Source organism: Drosophila willistoni, unplaced genomic scaffold (genome assembly GCF_018902025.1).
Source record: "Drosophila willistoni isolate 14030-0811.24 unplaced genomic scaffold, UCI_dwil_1.1 Seg745, whole genome shotgun sequence".
Classification (NCBI taxonomy): Eukaryota; Metazoa; Arthropoda; class Insecta; order Diptera; family Drosophilidae; genus Drosophila; species Drosophila willistoni.
Window position 1 is genome coordinate 30,847 of NW_025814649.1, and position 12,646 is coordinate 43,492.

General features: G+C 49.1%; 1 long non-coding RNA gene across 1 annotated transcript; it reads right to left on the reverse strand.

The window, feature by feature from the left end:
• Positions 1-1,658: 1,658 nt before the first annotated feature.
• LOC124461925 lies at positions 1,659-6,519 on the reverse strand. Its single transcript, XR_006955321.1, has 3 exons — positions 6,345-6,519; positions 4,569-4,572; positions 1,659-1,668 (listed from the first exon to the last, which is right to left on the reverse strand). It is a non-coding gene; the product is annotated as an uncharacterized LOC124461925 (long non-coding RNA).
• Between the last annotated feature and the right edge of the window lie 6,127 nt (positions 6,520-12,646).

Sequence of the window (12,646 nt, forward strand, 5' to 3'; positions counted from 1 at the left end):
GCTTTTAAAAAATATATCCGTCCGGCACCTTGAAGTCTGGAAGCTTCTCCTGGTTGGCGAGGACTTCCTCTACCATCCTAGATAGGGCGTCCGCCACAATGTTTTCTGACCCCTTTCGGTTTTAGTGACCATCGCGCTTGTCGACCATCCAGGTCAGCGACATTAGCCACCTTAGACTCGAATGATCAGTAATGACCGTGAACGGCATCATCTCTATATACGGCCTAAACCGTTTGATTGAGGCTAAACACTCCTTTTCAGTGACACATTAATTCCGTTGACATTTATTCAATTTGTGCGAATAGAATTCGATGGATCTCTCACCCCCATCTGGATCTTCTTGAAATAGCACCGCACCCATCCCAAAATTATAGGCATCACACTGAATGAAAAACCTTTTTCCGAAATCGGGGTGACTGATAACAGACGCTGTTGGCATTGTCTCCTTTAAGCGTCTTATAGCTTCTGTAGCCTTCTCGGTCATATGGAACTTTCCAGCCTTTTTGAGAGTGTCAGTGAGTGGAGCAGCCAACTCTGCGAAATTCTGTATGAATCTCCGGTACCAACCCACCGTGCCCAGAAAACTCCGCACTCCTCGAACACTTCTTGGAGTGGCCGCACCCACTTTCCGGGGGTCCATCCTTAACACGCCACCTCCGATGATGAAGCCCAAATATCTGATTTCTTTATGACAGAAATGCGATTTCTTTAACACAATGGTCAAACCGGCCGACTTTAAACAGTCTGCCACTTGCTGTAGGACGCCCAAATGGGATTCGAAATCAGGTGTGACTACCAACAAGTCATCCAGATAAACGAATACCTTTTCCCTGCGCCTAGCTGGTATCACCTGATCCATTAGTCGGCATAAACTTTGGCCTGCATTAGAGAATCCGAAAGGCATCACCGCAAACTGGTAGATTGGTCTCCCAGGGACTGTAAAAGCAGTAACAGGAGGCCTTTGCTCTTCCAACTTAATCTGCCAGTATGCGTGCTTAAGGTCGACACTGCTTATATATATAGTCTCACCAATCCGACTCAGAGAGTTTGGCTGGAGACATGGGAAAATGCCTCGATTTCACCGGTACCATTCCTACCAGTAGCTCGATCCGATGCTTCATGCGCGTTGTCCGCCCTAATCCTTCTTCCTCGTATGAAAGAAAGGAATCTTGTACCGCTTGCAGTCTATTCTGCTGCTCCTCTGATAGCACGTGTGGCTCTTGTCCCAGTTCGGAGATTTGGTTCGGCTCCTGGACATCTGTTGGGAACATTTCTGGGGTTATGTCGAATGCCTTCCAGAAATCCACCCCTAGATTAGCAGTTTGCTGTAGACTCAAATGTTTCCACCTCCTCCCGATGCAGACTCAATGTTTCTGATTAGTTTTGGCGGTTCGATGTCGTTTCCTTGGAACGGGACTCCGCCACATTACTTTTGGGGCATCTGGGCGTTACGGTGTTTGGTCGTCCACATTTGTAGCAGAAAATTCTGCGCTGTTGTTCGTCACAATCCTTGTAGGCGTGGCCAGATTTTTGGCAATTCCAACAAACCAAGATCCGTTGAGCCAATGGGTCCGTCATTGCCTATATGGAAACCGATGGGACTACTGGTTCACCACCGAGATCCGAAACTGGCTCGTATAGATCCTCAATGTGCCCGGTTCGGAAATCCTGGCATCGGTTTAATGGTACTCGGCTTAAACCTCTCTGTTTTGCCAACTCGTCAGCGAAATTCCTCTCTACATCGCGATATTCTTCGCGAAGATGGTCGACAATGTAAGCCCGGATAGGGTACACCAGATGCTTACATGGCTCTCTCAGGTTTTTTTGATTGTCTTCACGACCCAGTCTTCCGAGAGTGGCGATTTTATTCCGCCCCGTAGCCTCCGCATTGTCTGGAAAAATGAATCCAAAGACTCGCCTGATTTGTGCCTCCTTTCCATCATGTCTTGGATTCGCTCGTAGCATCGAAATACTGGTCTTACATCGCAGCCTTCAGCGATAGCCAGTCCGGTGGTGGTTTCGTCCGCATTTGCAACTAATACCATTCTGACGACTCATCCGACAGCAATTGGTGAAAGTCTCGGAGTATTTCCTCCCATGACGTGTTGTAGTGTCTCTGGAGGTGTTCCACGCGAAACAGGAAATCTTTCACTGTGATGCCTCTGGATCGACCCGAAAACATCACCTGCCATTTGGAGATGGGAACGAACACTCTCCGAGAATGATCCGCGACTCGGTAAATAGTTGGCCTGTTTCTCTGTGTAAGTAAAGGTTCCCCTATCGACGTCCGCTTCTGCCCGTTGTTCACTTTGCCTCATCTGTTGATACGTTTTGTGGCACTGATGACCCGGCAACGCTGTGGACGCGGATATGCCAGCTCCGGGTAACAGGAATTGGTTACTGGATGGCCAATTACCTCTCTGAACTTGGTCCCAACCGTTTGCCTAGAGTCCGGCACCACTGACCGGCGCAGTTCCCATATTTGGGGCTTCACCCGCCATACGCTGTGGATTCTCCCTTGTACTGAATTGGGCGGCGTATCGCCTCGGATATGCTGGTTGTTCTCCCCCATATGGACGCGTCCCAGGCTGTGAAATCTGCGTCATACCCGAACGGCTGGACCCTATGGACCCTTTTCTCACCGCTAGACGATCCATTAGTATCTCGAACCCTTCTTCCAAACTTTTATCTATTCTACGGCTTACGAAGTCGGTCATTTCCTTCCTCGTATGAGTGTGACACTGCTTGGCCGCCTTTTTTGTTTTTCGTTATTCACCTATACTACTTCCTCTTTATTTTTTTAGACCTTGACTAATTTCCAGTATCTATGCAGGAAAAAGGTGAATCTAGTAAGAACTCTAAGGATAAACTCCCCGGGATGAGGCTGACCAATTCATCTATGCCAGCCTCTTACGTTGAATGACCCGCCGTGTGCGTGTGACCAAGAAGTATTACTAAACAAATAGTAGGTCGTCGACTGCTCGGGTCATCAATCCAAAATTTGATGACCGACAGTCAAGAACCTGACCAATTCACATTTGTGATGTTAATCTATTCGCTTTCAGGTGACAGTGAACTTTACGTTTATGTAGAACGGATCACCCCCTGATGACGGGACGCTGCAGCAAATTTCATCAAAGTCTGAGGCTGCCCTTGTTATACGCTCCACTTGGCCACCACACTAATAGAAAACATCACGTAAGATTAGACAACATGACTAACATAATTCCACATACTAAATACACCTAACACCTAACTGGGCCGTCCCTAAATATGAAAGATTCACTTAACCCTCTATCTCGTCCAATCCCGCATGGGCATATACCCCGGATTTGGCTTCCCCCTTAGAATAATATATTACATTTTTTTTGGAATTTTCAGATCACGTTTTTTGTATTTTCTCCTTTTCATTTTTTCTTTCCCGGCTCTCGCTCTAACCAACCACTCTCGAGAAACTCTTCGACCGATTTGACCTTCATCTGTCCCGACTATCCCGACCAGGAACAGTCCCGACTCCGAAATCCTCTCTCTCAAATTTAAAAGCCGAACTAGCGATATTCTCATTAGTTATCCCTTAACCGGTTGAGGGGAAAAATTCCCTAGCTTCTGGCCGCCGTTACCCATAACTTTATAGAATTCCCCTACTTATCAATAACCCCTAAATGCAAGACACCCCAGCCATAACAACACACGGGTATATTCGTGGCTTGACTACGATCAACTCGAAATATTGCACGACAGCGCTCCCAGAACCTGCTACGACACGCCCAACGAGGGAAAACGCCCACACACGCACAGATTCCGGAATGATTACGCCATGCCCTGGATTGACCATTTCCCACCGCTGGAATCAGTTGAATACTTGAAGTATCTATTGTTTCAGTTGCGCTGACCGCATACACTTGTTTTCAGTTAACTCCATCACTTCCCCGAACATCCTCACTGTTCCAGGTCGTTTGCCCACGCAAACCGCTCATTTATCATGAGCGACTTGTAGCCTTTTTCGGACCTCGTCCCTCACGACTTAAAAGAGTTAGGTCATAGTCTTCCAATGACTGCAGCTTTCGTGCCAGTTGATAGTCTGCTCCATTTGTAAACATGTTTTGGCCAAAAAGGGCAAAATAAGGTGACACCCCTGTGGCTTGATGCACCGCCCCTCTCAAGCTGCACTCGATCTCGCTGACCACTGTTTAGATAAGCGCGAATCGCATTCAGCACCGACAAGTTGACTCTTTCGTCCGCGTTGGACTGCTCTTCCAAGTCAATCTGCCAGTATGCGTGCTTAAGGTCGACACTGCTTATATATATAGTCTCTCCAATCCGACTCAGAGAGTTTGGCTGGAGACATGGGAAAATGCCTCGATTTCACCGGTACCATTCCTACCAGTAGCTCGATCCGATGCTTCATGCGCGTTGTCCGCCCTAATCCTTCTTCCTCGTATGAAAGAAAGGAATCTTGTACCGCTTGCAGTCTATTTTGCTGCTCCTCTGATAGCACGTGTGGCTCTTGTCCCAGTTCGGAGATTTGGTTCGGCTCCTGTTGTCTCCCATGGACATCTGCTGGGAACATTTCTGGGTTATGTCGAATGCCTTCCAGAAATCCACCCCTAGATTAGCAGTTTGCTGTAGACTCGGGCGCAGATAAAACAATATACTACGCGATATTCGTTGGCCCTCGGATCGGACCTTTCTTCGGACAGAACAGCTGCAACAGTCAATCGAATCGTCTCTCTCTCTGGCTTCCAGGTATAGCCTCATTCGATCTTCGAAATGTTTCCCAAATCCACCTCCTCCCGATGCAGACTCAATGTTTCTGATTAGTTTTGGCGCTTCGATGTCGTTTCCTTGGAACGGGACTCCGCCACATTACTTTTGGGGCACCGAGATCCGAAACTGCGAAGATGGTCGACAATGTAAGCCCGGATAGGGTACACCAGATGCTTACATGGCTCTCTCAGGTTTTTTTGATTGTCTTCACGACCCAGTCTTCCGAGAGTGGCGATTTTATTCCGCCCCGTAGCCTCCGCATTGTCTGGAAAAATGAATCCAAAGACTCGCCTGATTTGTGCCTCCTTTCCATCATGTCTTGGATTCGCTCGTAGCGATAGCCAGTCCGGTGGTGGTTTCGTCCGCATTTGCAACTAATACCATTCTGACGACTCATCCGACAGCAATTGGTGAAAGTCTCGGAGTGTTTCCTCCCATGGCGTGTTGTAGTGTCTCTGGAGGTGTTCAACGCGAAACAGGAAATCTTCCACTGTGATGCCTCCGGATCGACCTGAAAACATCACCCCGAAACATCACCATCATCCCATATTTGGGAGTTCAACCGCCATACGCTGTGGATTCTCTCCTGTACTGAATTGGGCCGCGTGTCGCCTCGGATATGCTGGTTGTTCTCCCCCATATGGACGAGTCCCAGGCTGTGAAATCTGCGTCATACCCGAACGGCTGGACCCTATGGACCCTTTTCTCACCTCTAGACGATCCATTAGTTTCTCGAACCCTTCTTCCAAACTTTTATCTATTCTACGGCTTACGAAGTCGGTCATCTCCTGCCTCATATGAGTGTGACACTGCTGGTCCGTCGCTTCTAGCTGCCTAACTGATACTGCCGCATACGCCTCTGCATTTTCCCGGGAGCGCTTACTGGAGTCGATACATCATTTAAAGATAGCCGCCTAGGGATAGCCCCTTGAGAAAACCGCGTATCCGGCTGTCTCATCCCCACCAGCATCTGAGCTGCTGTTAGGGTGGAGCAGTTGGGAGGCTGGTTATTTGATTCTTCATCATCGTTCATCAATCCTATTTGACCTACTATTTGTATAAATAAAAATTACTATACTTGTATCTAATCTTTAATTCCTTTTTTGTTTTTCGTTATTCACCTATACTACTTCCTCTTTATTTTTTTAGACCTTGACTGATTTCCAGTATCTATGCAGGAAAAAGGTGAATCTAGTAAGAACTCTAAGGATAAACTCCCCGGGATGAGGCTGACCAATTCATCTATGCCAGCCTCTTACGTTGAATGACCCGCCGTGTGCGTGTGACCAAGAAGTATTACTAAACAAATAGTAGGTCGTCGACTGCTCGGGTCATCAATCCAAAATTTGATGACCGACAGTCAAGAACCTGACCAATTCACATTTGTGATGAAAATCTATTCGCTTTCAGGTGACAGTGAACTTTACGTTTATGTAGAACGGATCACCCCCTGATGACGGGACGCTGCAGCAAAACTTCGGTAATAGACGGGTATCTCTAGTAGCAAACTAACACAAGGGACATTGTAAGCTAGTACTATCGTTCCAGAAACTCTGATTTTCACCGATCATTAGAACTGTTTGTGTAGGGGGGTCGAACTTCCTTCTGGTTGATGGCAGCTAGGTGAACTTTTCCTTTTCCCTTTTTCCTCCCAGTAAATTCTTTGACACGCAGAGAGTATTTTCACTTCACTTGATGTATTCAGGTATAAACTTCAACTAACTCTAGCTTAGCTTAAGAGCAGGGCACCAAGCCCCGCTTGGAGCGGAGTGTGGGGAGTTCTTTCGTGGGGAGAGCGATGGGCATCATCGGGAGAGCGGCGCGAGGTGAAAGCTTCCGCCTCCTTTAACCCTTGTGTTGCCCGGTTGGGCATAAACATGCTCCCCCCCTTGCAGGAGTGCAAGACCCAGGCAGTTTAATGGCACGCTCCGGACAGGGTCCAGCCAAAAACTGTGCGCATCGCAATCGGCCGCCCGCCAACCCCAGGTAGACTCCCTTCTAGCATGACCTCCGTGATCACATCCGCGCCCAGGACCAGAGACACTGACGACGGTCGGTAGAACGTCTCATCCGCCAGGACGATGCCCTCAAACTTTTTGGCGATCTGTGGGTCCACCGGAGCGCTTGGAGTGCGGCAGCACAAGCCATCGACCACCTTCAGGATCGCCTCCAATCGCCATCCTTCACTGATTGGGGACCGGATCACTGCTGCCACCGCTTTCTCTGCCCCTATATTGACGGCTGTCAACTTGAAGGCCGTGGCCAATGACGTCGCCATCGACGATACCGCAGAACAAGGGTCCACCAGGGCCTTCACGTCGAAGGTTTTTCCCTCCGTCTCAATACGCACCATCGCCGTGGGCATCAGATGCGGATTGCGGTGCTGCAGCAGTGTGGTCAAGGTCAGTTTCGGATCGGAGGCTGGCGTTGGCGCGACCCTTCGTCTGGAGGACTCGGGGGTGACTCGGCGTACGACGGAGCTTGGAGTGCGTCGTCGTGGATGTTCATGGAAGTGAAGCAGCGTGTGGTGATCCTCCTCACAGATTCGGCACTTATCACCGCTTAAGCAGCTTCCTTCGGAATGTTGGTGGGCCAGGCAATTGGCGCAGTACTTATTCGCCAGCACTGCCCTCATCCTCTTCTCCACGTTCAGCCGCAGGAAGCGACGGCATCGCTTCAGAGGATGGATTCCGCGACAGACTCGGCAACGGAAGGACTCAGTTCCTCGCGAACATCTGCGCTCCTCTTTCGATGCCTGTACTGAACGCGGTCTCGGAGCCATGGAAACGGGATCTAGGTTGACGAATATCAGGAAGCTGCCGGGACAAATAATGAAGAAAGCGGATTAATGTAGGACGATAGAACACATATTACTACTGGCAGCTCGGCCCTTCTTACTTGGGAGGAAGGACCAAGTGCTGGACGCTACTGTAGTTTTACGTAATGGGTTTGAATTCTTTCTTCTGGAGGAAGAAAGATCAACTTTGCGACGGGACGCTTCACAATACCGCGAGCGGTAAGCAGTTCGACGACGCGGACATTGCCGTCACTGCCAGGGTGTGTCTGGTGGATTCGCCCGAGACGCCATTCATTAAATGGAAGATTGTCGTCTTTGAGTACCACCAGATCGCCCACTTCAAGATTTTTAGAAGGGAATCGCCACTTATTGCGCTTATGTAGCTCCTTCAGATACTCGTCTTTCCATCGGGTGCAGAAATGCTGACTCACGGCCTTCAGACGCTGCCACCGGTTAATGATAGACGGTACCTGATCCTTGATTTCAGGTTCCGTCACGGATAGCAATGGACCGCCAACTAGGAAATGGCCTGGGGTCAAAGCTAAAGAGTCGGTGGGGTCTTCAGACATAGGAGAAATCGGCCGCGAGTTCAAACACGCCTCTACCTTAGCCAGCAGCGTAGAGAACTCTTCAAAAGTATACCTTTGGTTGGAAGTGGCCTTGTAGAACAGAGTTTTAAAACTCTTAACTCCAGCCTCCCACAACCCTCCCATGTGTGGTGCCCCGGGAGGGATGAAATGCCAGGACAGATTCTGATGGCTGTAGTGGGATAATATTTTCTGCTGGGTAGAACTTAGGAAATCTTTTTCAAGCACTCTGGATGCACCTACGAAGTTTTTTCCGTTGTCGGACTGCACTTGCTGGGGACACCCTCGCCTCGATACAAAGCGAGCGAATGCTGCCAGAAATGCTTCGGTACTCAAATCCGAAGTTGCCTCAAGGTGAATGGCTTTGGTGGAAAAGCAAACAAAGACACACACATATCCCTTTGATATGCGGCAAGCGCGGCCGGTGAAACTCTTGATGTCGAAAGGACCTGCGAAATCTATCCCGGTGGTCGTGAAAGGTCGTGCGAAAGTAGTTCGCTGGGCCGGAAGGGTGCCCATTAGCTGTGATTGCAGCCTTCTTTTATAAATCACACAGACTTTGCATGAGTTGACCACCGATTTTACTAGATTCCGCAGTCTTGGAATCCAGTATCTCTGTCGGATGAGACGGACTACCAGTTGGCTGCCCCCATGGAGAGAGATCTGATGCGTGAAAAGCACCAACAGCCGGGACAACGGACTTACTACTGGCAACAGAATGGGGTTACGCTCATCGTAACTAAGGGCCGCTGCTTGTTGCACGCGCCCACATGCTCGGATCACACCTGATACGTCAATGAAAGGATTCAAATTGAGAATGGTGCTAGACGTGGGCAGAAATTTCTTCTGCTGTAGACACCGATGTTCCGTCGGAAATAATCACGCTGAGTGACTCGGATCAACGCCTGGAGTACTTGATTGATCTCGCTAGAGGTCACCTCCCCGGAGTAATCGTTTGGAAACCTTCTGCCGAAACGGATCACATATGCTATCACTCGTAAGGCACGTGCCAGATTGGAAAAACGAGATAATATCTCGTTGGCTGGCTTAGCGATCGCGACGTGGACCTTCACTACCCGCTTCTCCAAGGCAGTGTCTAGTGGGAGTGGTGTCGCTCGCTGCCAGGACTCTTGTGGTTCCGTAGCCATGGTGGGCCGTGCCACCACAAATCCTTGTGTACCAATTCCTGCGCACTCAGGCCGCGGCTAGGGAGATCTGCTGGGTTGTCCTCTGAACGAACGTGATTCCATGGGGCGTCATTTGTTGCCGTCACAATCTTTGCTACCCGATTTGCGACAAACGTTGTCCATGTGCAGGGTGGCTTATTTAACCACGACAGTACGACGGTGGAATCTGACCAATAAAAAGCCTCCGCATTATCAACTGGAAGTTGCGGAAGAACTGCAGCTGCCAGTTCCGCTAAAAGTGTAGCTCCGCATAATTCAAGGCGGGGCAATGAAACCGTTTTAACCGGGGCGACTCTAGATTTCGCTGCAAGAAGGCAGCATGATATGCCTTGGTCATTGCTAACGCGCACGTAAATTGCGGCACCATAAGCCCGCTGTGACGCATCGCAAAAACAATGGAATTGGATGTCGGAATTTGGGTCATGAAGAACCCATCGTGGAATTCGGATCTGGTCAAGGAAGGAGTAGCTCTTTGTAAAATCCTGCCACCTGTGATGGAGTTCACTGGGCAATTGATCATCCCACCCTAGCTCTTGTAACCAGAGCTCTTGCATAAACACCTTGGCTTGAATCACAAAGGGAGCCAGCCAGCCAGCGGGATCGAATAACTTGGCGATCTGCCCGAGGACTTCTCGCTTAGTATAAGCTGACTTGACATCTTGGGGTGAGATGACAAAATAAAACTCATCCGTAGTCGCTTTCCATCGGATTCCCAGTGTTTTCGCTGTGCTGGCCTCTTCGATGTCGAGGAAATCAGCATTCAGTAAATGACTCTTTGGAATACAACTGAGCACGCTCTTCACATTCGATGTCCACTTGCGCAAGGGAAAGCCAGCTGAACCAAGAGCGTCTTGAAGTTCATTGACCATTGCGATTGCCGTTGTTTCATTATGAGCCCCTGCCAGGACATCATCGACATACATATAGGACTTGATAATATCGCTAGCCAAAGGAAATTTGGATTGTACATCACTTGCGAGTTGCTGAAGTACTCGGATGGCTAAGAACGGAGCACAGTTAATGCCAAACGTGACGGTATTCAGCTCGTAATCACCAAGTTGCCCCTCTTTATTTCGGAACAGGATCCTCTGAAATGGCGTATGGATTGGATCGACCATAATTTGGCGGTACATTTTTGTGATGTCGGCATTGAAAACTACTCGGAAAAACGCCACTTGAGAATCTGAGTAGTGAGATCGGACTGAAGTACCGGACCAGGGTAAAGTATGTCGTTGAGACTTACTCCGTTGGTGGACTTGCTAGAGGCGTTAAAACTACCCGTACCTTTGTTGTGGTGCTGTCGGGCTTGAAAACCGCATGGTGTGGCAAATAAAAATTGTTATTAGTGCCGTCAAATGGAACCTGACGCATGTGGCCCAAGTCCAAATATTCTTGGATGACGGCGTCATACTCAGTTTTTGCCGGAATATTTTTAAGGAGTCGGCTTTCGTTTTTAGGAACTGAGCCAATGCCCCTGGTCTGGAATGACCAAGGTTGATGTTGGTTGGATCTCGAAACGGAAGTGAGACCGTATATCTCCCCGAAACATCTCTTCTTGTGGTCTTCTGGAAATTGACCTCGCAAACAGAGTCAGAATCTTCTACCGGTTTGCCCGGTAGATCCTCCACCTCCCAAAACCTTGTGAGAAGAGTTTCAAGTCCCTCCTCTCTGCTAACTGCGACCCTCGTGGTGAACGCGGCACATGAACTGACGGGGACCCCTTGCAACGGGCCTGAAATGACCCAACCGAATCTCGTCTCTTGCGCCATTAAAGATCCGCACACTTCGGTCTGGATGCCGGAAAGAGTCACCGCTGGTATTACATCAATGCCAAGGAGTAGATCGATCTTTGCCTTTAATCTGAAGGAGGGGTCGGCTAGAGGAATATTGGGCATTCCTTCCAGTGTGGCTTGGGCTATCGTACATGACGGCAAATCATCAGCAACTTGGGACAAGACAAACGCTTCTATCTCGATCTGGACTGGAGGTCCATGCGATGACCGAATGCTTATGTGACAGACCTTCAAGGTTCTATTGACCTTTCCGTTAATGCCTGTCACTTCGGCCCTGACAGTTTGGAATGGTAACTTCATGAGTCGGAACATTCTTTCGGATATGAAATTGGCTTCAGAAGCCGGGTCTAATAGCGCCCGTGAAGCATAAGTAGTGCCCTTGTGCCAAAAGTCCACGATCGCTGTACCTAGCACTTATCTCGTGAGGACCTTGCCTCAGAGGTAAAGTAAGTCCGGACAACATTGTGCGAACTGGGCTGAGCTGGGACCGGACGTTGGATTATTCTCCGGTCGGGCGTCCTTGTGCAAGAGCGTATTGTGACGCCCCTTGCACGTGAAGCAATTGTGCTGACTCGGACAATCTTTTACTTGATGTCCTCTTGCGAAACAGTTCAGACAAAGGGACTTTTTCTTTATGTATGCCACCCTCTCTGGCACCGTCATCTGAAGGAAGCGGGGACATCGACGCACCGGGTGATTCTCCTTCATACAGAGATCACAGGATTTTGGTTTGGTGGTCACCTTGGCTTCAAATGTATTAGCCTTTCGGGTGGCTGGAATCGGATTTCGTGGAGGTTTCGATGTGGGAACCGAAATAGCCATTGCAGTTGTATTTTCCACCGCTTCGAGCGTACGGAACCGCTCAGTGAGGAAATCGTCCATCATTTGCCACTCTGGAATGGCAGTCTTGTCTCCCAGAGATTGCTCCCATAATGAAAGGGTAGTCTTTGGCAATTTGATGGAACAGAAAAATACGAACATGCCTCCCCAAGTGGTTACTGGCAGGCCACAGTGCTCAAAAGCGCGAATGGATGCCTGCAGAGCATTCTGATGATCCTGTAATGCTTTTCCGGACTCATGGGAAATTTGAGGCAGGTCAAGAAGTGCTCGGATTGGCTGTTCACGATAAGTCGCTTATTTTCGAAACGCTGTTTAAGTGCATTCCATGCCGTTTCAAAACCATCATTTGTAAGCGGGAATTTTGCTACAATGAGGTTGGCTTCACCCCTCGTTTTCGCTAGGAGATGGTACAGCTTTTTCAACAGGGGAAATTCGCGAATCGCTTATGTAGATGGCTGTAAACAAGTCACGGAACGTGGGCCATTTTAAATAATCTCCCGTAAAGACTTCTGTGTCAATGGGTGGCAATCGACAGCCTCGTTCTGGCTGGTGCAGAGGTAGGCGCATGACGGTTCGGAGGAGTCGGAGCAGACCCTTCATGGATAAGCTCGTTTAATCGAGCCGTGCATCGCTCGTAAACTTGATAGCATTTGTCATATTTAGCTTGGATGGCTA